Source organism: Salmo salar, chromosome ssa20 (assembly GCF_905237065.1).
Source record: "Salmo salar chromosome ssa20, Ssal_v3.1, whole genome shotgun sequence".
Taxonomy (NCBI): domain Eukaryota; kingdom Metazoa; phylum Chordata; class Actinopteri; order Salmoniformes; family Salmonidae; genus Salmo; species Salmo salar.
In genome coordinates, this window is record NC_059461.1 from 31589940 (window position 1) to 31600487 (window position 10548).

Below are 10548 nucleotides of genomic sequence, written 5' to 3' on the forward strand. Positions count from 1 at the left end.
TCCGGTGAACAGGTCAGGGTTCCATAGCTGCAGGCAGAACAGTTGGAACTGTGTTTATGTAAATACTTCCACTTGTTTGTTTCCTTTCTTCTTCTGAAATCTGTCTGTTTTCATTTTCACTCCCCTTAAGGCTCAGTAGGACAGTCCTTATTCAAGGCTTTCTCAGCAGTCATGTATGAGGGTTTTTTATTTTCCCCTACCGGTCTGTATCCTGGGGGGCACGTTCAGCAGGTCACAACGTTTTGGAAAGTTCAGATAGTAATAAGTAGAACAAACATTCGTCTCTGACATGTAGACCAAGGAATAATGTTGGCTCTATTCATGGAACGTTTGGCTACTGAACATGGCCCAGGTTTATGTTTGTGTGGTTTGACTCAAGTATCTTGTTATGACTGCTCTGTGGACACATTGTTGTGCTTCAGAGTGCTGGCAAATTCTGACATTTTATGAACAACACTTACCTGCGCTTTTACCAATGTCCCTGTTTGTCTTCATTAACTAATTGTTTCTCTAACCTTAGTTATTTTCTATTCTTTGAATGACATATTTTACCCATATTCTCCCTGATGTTGCGCTGATAGCAGAAAACCATTCAGATACCATGGTTGTTCTCTTCATTCCTGCAGAAATGAAAAATGTAACTTAAACATGAATTTGATTCTATTAATAAACTGTGGGTTAGAACTATAAATGTTCAGAAATGTAACACTCATTGCACAGCCTCATTCCAAACCAAACAGGGCTTCACATGTTGTTCAAAAGATGGTCACATCACACTTAGGTTTACTTTACAAAATGAATATTTGGGACTTGTTTCTTCACCGTCTTTTATAACAGCTTTCATGTTGGATAAGCTGTGGGAAGACAGCTGGCTACATTTGTACTAAAAGTCTTACCTCAGAGAATCAAAAATATGATTTTATCTGTAGGATGTCTTATCATTTTCTATTTGTTTTATGTGTTTGAATGTCTGTTTTGATTCATCAGTAGCCTTGGCTATAATACAGAAACAGAATGACTATTGTTGCTAGGCCTTCATCTATTTTAATGGACACCATGTGACACACTGGGGATGTAACCATAACTAGAGCCTGCACAGTGTTTGTTGTTGCTTGGTAGCTTAGAACTTGGTCCTGAAATGAAGCATGGCTATTAAAAGTGAAAGGAACAGAAAGAAGGCGAGGGGGAAAGAGGGAAAATGGTGAGGAAAAAGTTAACCCCTTTATTTGCATATTAGGATGCCTGAACATTCTGGTGATCCATTTATCGTGCTCTCTCGTTCTGAGAGAAAATACGTTTGAGAAAAGTTCTCTCGAGTTCTCACTTTATTTTCTACAATAATCATGATCAACATTATTAATATAACAAGTCAATAAATATCAACATACTGTTCCTCCAGATAATCAGGGCAGTAGCAAGTAGCACCTTGTAGGTCTACCATCCATAATTGCATGAGTGAGATAGACTTGTTAGGAGGATCATTTCCATAATGAAACAGACCTATGGGGTTAACTAACAGGTAAGCAGTATTCTTCCAGTTCTCTCATGTCTCCACCTGGTGATGAAGTGACTGTATTACAGCCTGACAGCCAGGAGACCTTCCACAGTAACAGGATCACAGTGAGTGTTTAGTCATGGGACATCCTATTGTTGACTGCTGACCAACATACCTGGCACATGTTAATAACATATGTGTCATAACAATAGCATTACAGCCCAATGATACTCTGGGCTGTCTAAAACCCTTTACCATGGCAATGAATACCTCCACTGTATGAATCGGGTCCCTAATCTTATTTTTAACAGAGATCCACTTCAATGAATGGCATAGATACAGCCATTCACAGATTCCCAAGAACAGATTTCAGATTCTAGAATCCAATCTGCCTTCTAGAACCATCCTTGACTGACAGTTGGTTGTTGTACAGGTACTGACATGACTTTTAATGTTTAGTCTGTCATCAAAAGCCTCATCTAAATATGACTTCTATCTGAACTGATACATTCTCATTTTAATGTTTAGTCTGTCATCAGATAGAAGTAATATTTTGATGAGGCTTTTGATGACAGACTAAACATTAAAATGAGAATGTATCAGTTCAGATAGAAGTAATATTTAGATGAGGCTTTTGAACTGATACATTCTCATTTTAATGTTTAGTCTGTCATCAAAAGCCTCATCTAAATATTACTTCTATCTGAACTGATACATTCTCATTTTAATGTTTAGTCTGTCATCAAAAGCCTCATCTAAATATTACTTCTATCTGAACTGATACATTCTCATTTTAATGAGCTGATGGTAGTTCCTCTTCACAGTCTGATTATAATGAAGATCATAAATGGATACATTTACATCGCTGTCTCGCATGTCTTTATTGGAATAACCCCACAGGAAAAATACATCAAATGACACCAAAACAAAAACTTTTTTGATCATACTAGAATTTATACACTCCACCACACACATACCTTATTTAATAAAGTAAGAAAAATAATGGAAACAAAATATAATTCATAGAATTGTACAATATACAGAATTTACAAATCCAAATCCAAACGCTGCCAGTGTTCTACCAGGTGTTGAAATAAGTGAAACCTGTTTTAACGGGACTATTTCAAATAAAGATTTACCTTTATACTGTATGTCCACGGCATGGCAATATTAAAGTGTTGATATCAACCATGGTAAAGAAAATATAAAATAAATAATGTGCTATTGAGGTAGTGAGTGCTCGACTGGAAGGTAAACTATCACACTAGATATTTGTATGTTGTTTAAGTATGTCTCAGAAAACAAATGTTGTGCAAATAGTTAGTTGACAAAGAATCTGCATCAGAGTGTTTCTGGATCAGGGAGCTATACAGGAAGTGTATTTGCTCCGCTACACCTGCAAATCAAATCAGATTCACAACCTGTGAGCTCAGTGTTCAGTCATGGTTTGGTTACTCAACACCCAAGGTCTTGGTCTAGGTCTGGGGTCAGAGTCTAGTTCTGGTCTTGGTCTCAAGAGTCTTTATATACACATGGTCTTGGTCTATCTTTAGTTGTGACTCTATCCCTCTCTTCCTGTTCACTATATCTCTACATCACTCCCATCCAGTGCCCCATCACCAGTGACATTAGTGACCCAATGATGACGATGATGCTGTTATAGATGGGCCCGCTGGATGCTCCATAGTAGTACTCCATATCCCCAGAGCCTTCTGGTCCCTCATAGCCACCAGGCCTGGGGCCATACCCTCCACCTCTGGGGTAGCCCCCATAGCCTCCTCCATAGCCTCCATAACCCCCCCCCATAACCACCTCCATACCCCCCATATCCTCCTCCATAGCCAGGACGACTCAGGGCACTGCCCAGCATTGCTCCCCCCCAGGGCACCAGCAGCAGCAGCCCCTGCCATCTTCCCCGCACTGGAGCCTCCACTCTGGGCAGGCATTGGTCGGTATGCCGGTCCGCTCGAGGATGGCATTGGTCGGTATCCCGTGCCTCCACCTTGACGAGGGTAACCGCTACCTCCACGTCTACTACCTCCCCACCCCCCACCGCCACTACGTCCAAAGCCCCCACCACGACGAGCCTCTAAGGTGGGGCATAGGGTTGCTAGGAGAAATAGGCAGGTTGCCACGGTGAGGAGAAGTCTCTGTTGGCCAACCATCATTGTTCCCTGTGAAGACAAGAACATGACGAGTTTGTGATGAGCATATCCCACATTTCTACACTAGTGCTGGGTCGTTACCAAGACGAGAACAAGACATGAACATAAGCATGATCTGTGTTTAGTGTGAGACCCCCACAGTGACATAATGCCTGCATTCATCAGCTTGTCTGGAAAGTCTGTCCAGTGATTAGTATGGTGGAACACAATGTACACACACACACACGTAATAATATGGTAGAACACAACGCATACACACACTAATGTTCTCGTCACTGCAGGCTTTGCGAATGTGCTTAGTAAGGGTTATTTTTACGCTAGAGACAAATTAACAGCGAGCTGGCCTTGCTAATCCAGCTTTGTCAGAGAAGTGTTACACAAGAGCCGTGAGAAGTCAACACCATAGCATCGATAGGATCTAACAAGTCAACATAGGATTTCTGGCTTCAGTGCATTGAGAAGCCAGGATATAAACTCAGGTTGGTATCAACTCTGGTTCTAGTCTGTCAGAGGAAGATCTATGAAAAACAACAAGGGGAATGAAGGGAGACTTTTTCCGGTCAACATTGTCTCTTAAAACCTTTATCAGTGCGAGTTGACAATAATCCTTGTCAATCCCCTTGTTTTTGTGTTTCAAAACCCAGGACATATATTTTCTACTAGGTCAGGGATGACCACTAGACCAATGCCATAACAGATTCACTTCATAAGGACCATGTCATCATCTCAATAATCATCACGTTTTTACTTTATGTCCATAATCTGTCTCTCTACTTTCTCTATCTCCCTCTAATCTCTCTGTGCATCTCTCTCTTCTGTCTCTGTCACTCTTACTCAGACCTCTTTACCACCGTAATCAATGTCCTCCCCCTAAGATTGTCTGTCTGTCCTCCTCTCTCCCCATCATCATCACACAGCATTACAGTGTAATCTGTGTCCTTGGCTCGGAGGCTATACTTATCAATAGCCTTTTGGCTTTAGAATAATCCCACACAGTAGCTTTCCAGTTTCCAAGATGACCTACTGTGTTACGTAGAGAGTTCTAGAACGTCCCTCCTGGTTCATTCAGAACACAGAGCTCTAGAACTTTACTGCTGGTTCATTCAGAACACAGAGTTCTAGAACTACCCTCCTGGTCCATTCAGAACTTTTGGTAACTGTTTAGGCATGCTGTAAATGTCTATGTAAAACTTATCCAACAGACATTTGACCCCTATAGAATGAGTTATACATGTGCAATACAACTGGGTCAAACAAATGGCAAATAACACTAATGACACACTTGATGCACCTGCATTAAATAATTACATGCATCTTGGTATTTGTATTTTCAAATGCCAGATAACAGTTACAGTATGCTACATGATCAACAACAGATTTAAATATCTTCAGAAATGATAGGATGATGACTGTAATGGAAATTCCCTGCAAACACTGAGCAAAAAGCAGTAATGAGGGTTGAAACTCTTACCTGTAGAAGTTGGCGAAGAGCTGAAGAAAATCACAGACAGGTCAGAGGATGTTTGTTGCTAGTCCTGTTGTCCTCTTGGCTCTCTCCTGTGTGTGTGATGGTAGGTGACTCCTGTCACTGTCGGGTCTCTTCAACCTCCAGACGAATTCAGCCGTGTAGAGGGGATCTATCTCTGACCTTCTCATTGGCTGAGCAGGATAAACAATGATGCTCCTCCCTGCTAACACTGTAGTGTTTCGGTAAGCCCCTGCCCCACCAACACTGTACAGACAGAAATACCTGCACACTTCGATAACCTGTGTGCGTTTGTGTTCAGCCTGCAGTTACTGTAAACCTCAAAGCCCACCAAAACAACCAACAGAAATACTCCAGAGTTATATCATACAGATTTAAATGACATCATATGATGTTCAATGTAAGATACAGTATATAAAATGGCATCAGATTATATCTTTACATATTATTGTCACGACTTCCACCGAAGTTGGTTCCTCTCCTTGTTCGGCGTCACCGGTCTTCTAACCATCGTCGATCCACTTTTCATTTTCATTTGTTTTGTCTTGTTTTCCTACACAACTGGTTCTCATTTCCCTCATTAAGTGTTTTGTATTTAACATGCACCACTCTCATTCAGAGCCCTCTGTTGTACACCTGTTTGTGCATGTTTACTTTCCTGAGTTTTCCCCGCATTCCCAGCATAAGGCGCTTGTTGATTCAGGCGCGGCTGGGAATTTTATCGACAGAGCATTCGCCCATAGGTTAGGGATCCCTATTGTTCCAGTGGTTAGGCCTTTCCCAGTTCACACTCTGGACAGTCGACCATTAGAGTCCGGGTTAATTAGGGAAGCTACCATCCCCCTGGGCATGGTGACGCAGGGGGGTCACGAGGAGAGAATCAGTCTCTTCCTCTGCCGATTTGGCTCTCGCCTTCTCCAAAAAGAATGCGACTCAATTACCACCCCATCGACGGGGGGATTGTGCGATAAATCTCTTGGTAGACGCTGCACTTCCCAGGAGTCACGTGTATCCCCTGTCACAGGTGGAGACGGCGGCTATGGAAACATATGTCTCCGAATCCCTGCGTCATGGGTACATTCGGTCCTCCACTTCACCCGCCTCCTCGAGTTACTTTTTTGTGAAGAAGAAGGAGGGAGGTCTGCGCTCGTGGACCTAGGCCTAAATCAGATCATGGTGAGGTACAGTTACCTGCTACCTCTTATCGCCACGGCGATTGAGTCAATGCACGGGGCGCGCTTCTTCACCAAACTAGATCTCAGGAGAGCTTACAACCTGGTGCATATCAGGGAGGGAGACGAGTGGAAGACGGCGTTCAGTACGACCTCAGGGCATTATGAGTGCCTCATCATGCCGTACGGGTTGATGAATGCTCCATCAGTCTTCCAAGCCTTTGTAGACGAGATTTTCAGGGACCTGCACGGGCAGGGTGTAGTGGTGTATATTGATGACCTTCTGATATACTCTGCTACATGGGCCGAGCATGTGTCCCTGGTGCGCATGGTGCTTGGTCGACTGTTGGAGCATGACCTGTACGTCAAGGCTGAGAAACGCCTGTTCTTCCAACAGTCCGTCTCCTTCCTAGGGTACCGCATTTCCACGTCAGGGGTGGAGATGGAGAGTGACCGCATTTCAGACGTGCGTAATTGGCCGACTCCCACCACGGTAAAGGAGGTGCAGCGGTTTCTAGGGTTTGCCAATTACTACCGGAGGTTTATCCGGGGTTTTGGTCAGGTAGCAGCTCCCATTACCTCACTGCTGAAGGGGGGACCGGTACGTTTGCAGTGGTCGGCTGAGGCAGACAGGGCTTTTGGTCACATGAGGGCTCTGTTTACCTCGGCTCCTGTGCTGGCCCATACGGATCCCTCTTTGGCGTTCATAGTGGAGGTGGATGTGTCCGAGGCTGGGATAGGAGCCGTGCTCTCTCAGCGCTCGGGTACGCCACCGAAGCTCCGCCCCGTGCCTTCTTCTCGAAGAAGTTCAGCCCGGCGGAGCGAAATTATGACGTGGGGGATCAGGGGCTGTTGGCTGTCGTCAAGGCTCTGAAGGTGTGGACACATTGGCTTGAGGGGGCTAAACACCCTTTTCTCATCTGGACTGACCACCGCAATCTGGAGTACATCCGGGCAGCGAGGAGACTGAACCCTCGCCAGGAGAGGTGGGCCATGTTTTTCACCCGTTTTGTTTTCTCACTTTCTTACAGACCAGGTTCCCAGAACGTGAAGGCAGACGCACTGTCCCGGCTGTATGACACAGAGGAGCGGCTCATGGATCCCACCCCCATACTCTCGGCCTCCTGCCTGGTGGCACCGGTAGTGTGGGAGCTGGACGCCGTCATTGAGCAGGCGTTACGTGCAGAGCCCGCTCCCCTCCAGTGTCCCGCTGGGCGTCTGTACGTTCCGTCTGCTGTCCGTGATCGGCTGATCTATTGGGCACACACATCACATTCCTCTGGTCATCCAGGCATCGGTCGGACGGTGCACTGTCTGAGTGGGAAGTACTGGTGGCCCACTTTGGCCAAAGACGTGAGGGTTTATGTTTCCTCTTGCTCGGTGTGCGCTCAGTGTAAGGCTCCTAGGCACCTGCCCAGAGGTAAGCTACACCCCTTACCCGTTCCACAACGGCCATGGTCGCACCTGTCGATCGATTTCCTGACCGATCTCCCCCCATCACAGGGAAACACCACGATCCTGGTTGTTGTGGATCGTTTCTCTAAGTCCTGCCATCTCCTTCCTCTGCCCGGTCTCCCTACGGCCCTACAGACTATGGAGGCCTTGTTTACGCATGTCTTCTGGTACTACGGGGTGCCTGAGGATATAGTGTCTGACCGGGGTCCCCAGTTCACTTCGAGGGTCTGGAGGGTGTTCATGGAACGTCTGGGGGTCTCGATCAGCCTTACCTTGGGTTTTCACCCCGAGAGTAACGGGCAGGTGGAGCGAGTTAACCAGGATGTGGGTAGGTTTCTGAGGTCTTATTGCCAGGACCGGCCGGGGGAGTGGGCGGCGTTTGTGCCCTGGGCAAAGATGGCCCAGAACTCGCTCCGCCAGTCCTCCACTAACCTCTCCCCCTTCCAGTGCGTACTGGGGTATCAGCCGGTTCCGGCTCCTTGGCATCAGAGTCAGACCAAGATATCTGCGGTGGACGACTGGTTCCAGCGAGCGGAGGAGACATGGGACGCCGCTCATGTTCACCTTCAGCACGCTGTGCTGCGCCAGAAAGCCAGGGCAGACCGTCACCGCAGTGAGGCCCCGCTGTTCGCACTGGGCGACCGGGTCTGGCTCTCGACCCGAAACCTGCCCCTCCGCCTGCCCTGCCGGAAGCTGGGTCCACGGTTTGTGGGGCCATTTAAAGTCCTGAGGAGACTGAATGAGGTGAGTTACAGGTTACAGCTTCCCCCCGATTACCGTATTAACCCCTCGTTCCATGTCTCTCCTCAGGCCGGTGGTGGCTGGCCCGCTCCATGAGTCTGAGGTGCGGGAGGTTCCTCCGCCCCCTGGACATCGAGGGGGCCCCGGCGTACTCCGTTCGATCCATACTGGATTCGAGGCGTCGGGCGAGGAGCCTTCAGTACCTCGTGGACTGGGAGAGGTACCGTCCGAAGGAGAGATGCTGGGTTCCGGTGGAGGACGTGTTGGACCCTTCAATGCTGCGGGAGTTCCACCGTCTCCGTCCGGATCGCCCTGCTCCTCGCCCTCCGGGTCGTCCTCGAGGCCGGTGTCGGTGTCGCTGCTGGAGGCGCGCGTCGGGGGGGGGGGGGTACTGTCACGACTTCCACCGAAGTCGGTTCCTCTCCTTGTTCGGGCGGCGTTCGGCGTCACCGGTCTTCTAGCCATCGTCGATCCACTTTTCATTTTCCATTTGTTTTGTCTTGTTTTCCTACACAACTGGTTCTCATTTCCCTCATTAAGTGTTGTGTATTTAACCCTCTGTTCCCCCCATGTCTTTGTGTGGAATTGTTTGTTGTTTCGTGTATGTACACGCTAGACTGGTTTGCGCTGGGTTATGTCAACCCATCTTGTTTAGTGTTCTTAGTGCCATGTGTTTGTTCGCCAAAATAAAAGGCTCCTTTGGCTACCCAACTTCTGCTCTCCCTTACAGCCAGTTACGCATACCTAACAATTATACAACCTCAACAAGTATTATACAACCAGGATGACATGGTTTCTACCCACTGACCCAGAAAAGGATAGACCAAATCGGCTTCAAGATAACTTTTTATTAAATAATAATTATTGTAAAAATACTAAATTTCCAAATAGTGGAATGTCTTTGACTTTGAAGAAGGTGCCCTCAAAAAAAGGAGCGCTCAGTCAAAATGCAACATTACAACAGCTAAAATATCATGAAATAAACGTGTCAGTCTTGAAAGAGCAATAGAAATTTAAATGACAAACATATATGCATGCACGCACACAAGCGCTCACAAACAATATACAGCAACCTTTTAAAAGCTGAGGGTAGATATACACTACCGGTCAAAAGTTTTAGAACACCTACTCATTCAAGGTTTATTTTTTACTATTTTCTACATTGTAGAATAATAGTGAAGACATCAAAACTATGAAATACATATGGAATCATGTAGTAACCGAAAAAGTGTTAAATCAAAATATATGTTATATTCAAGATTCTTCAAATAGCCACCCTTTGCCTTGATGACAGCTTTACACACTCTTGGCATTCTCTCAACCAGCTTCATGAGGTAGTCATCTGGAATGCATTTCAATTAACAGGTGTGCCTTCCTAAAAGCTCATTTGTGGAATTACTTTCCTTCTTAATGCATTTGAGCCAATCAGTTGTGTTGTGACAAGGTAGGGGGGTACACAGAAGATAGCCCTATTTGGTAAAATACCAAATCCATATTATTGCAAGAACAGCTCAAATAAGCAAAGAGAAATGACAGTCCATCATTACTTTAAGACATGAAGGTCAGTCAATACGGAAAATTTCAAGAACTTTGAAAGTTTCTTCAAGTGCAGTCTCAAAAACCATCAAGCGCGATGATGAAACTGGCTATCATGAGGATCGCCACAGGAATGGAAGACTCACGAGTTACCGCTGTAGCAGAGGACAAGTTCATTAGTTACCAGCCTCAGAAATTGCAGCCCAAATAAATGCCTCACAGAGTTCAAGTAACAGACACATCTCAACATCAAGTGTTCAGAGGGGACTGTGTGAATCAGGCCTTCATGGTCGAATTGCTGCAAAGAAACCACTACTAAAGGATACCAATAATAAGAAGAGACTTGCATGGGCCAAGAAACACGAGCAACGGACATTAGACCAGTGGAAATTTGTCCTTTGGTCTGGAGTCTAAATTGGAGATTTTTGGTTTCAACTGCCATGTCTTTGTGAGACGCGTTGTGGGTGAATGCATGATCTCGCACGTGGATTTTCCACA

The 10548-nt window shown here is 45.9% G+C and overlaps 1 long non-coding RNA gene across 1 annotated transcript; it reads right to left on the minus strand.

The window, feature by feature from the left end:
- Positions 1–2357: 2357 nt before the first annotated feature.
- On the minus strand, positions 2358–5371 carry LOC106580441 (uncharacterized). Its single transcript, XR_006761090.1, has 2 exons — positions 5132–5371; positions 2358–3669 (listed from the first exon to the last, which is right to left on the minus strand). It is a non-coding gene; the product is annotated as an uncharacterized lncRNA (long non-coding RNA).
- Between the last annotated feature and the right edge of the window lie 5177 nt (positions 5372–10548).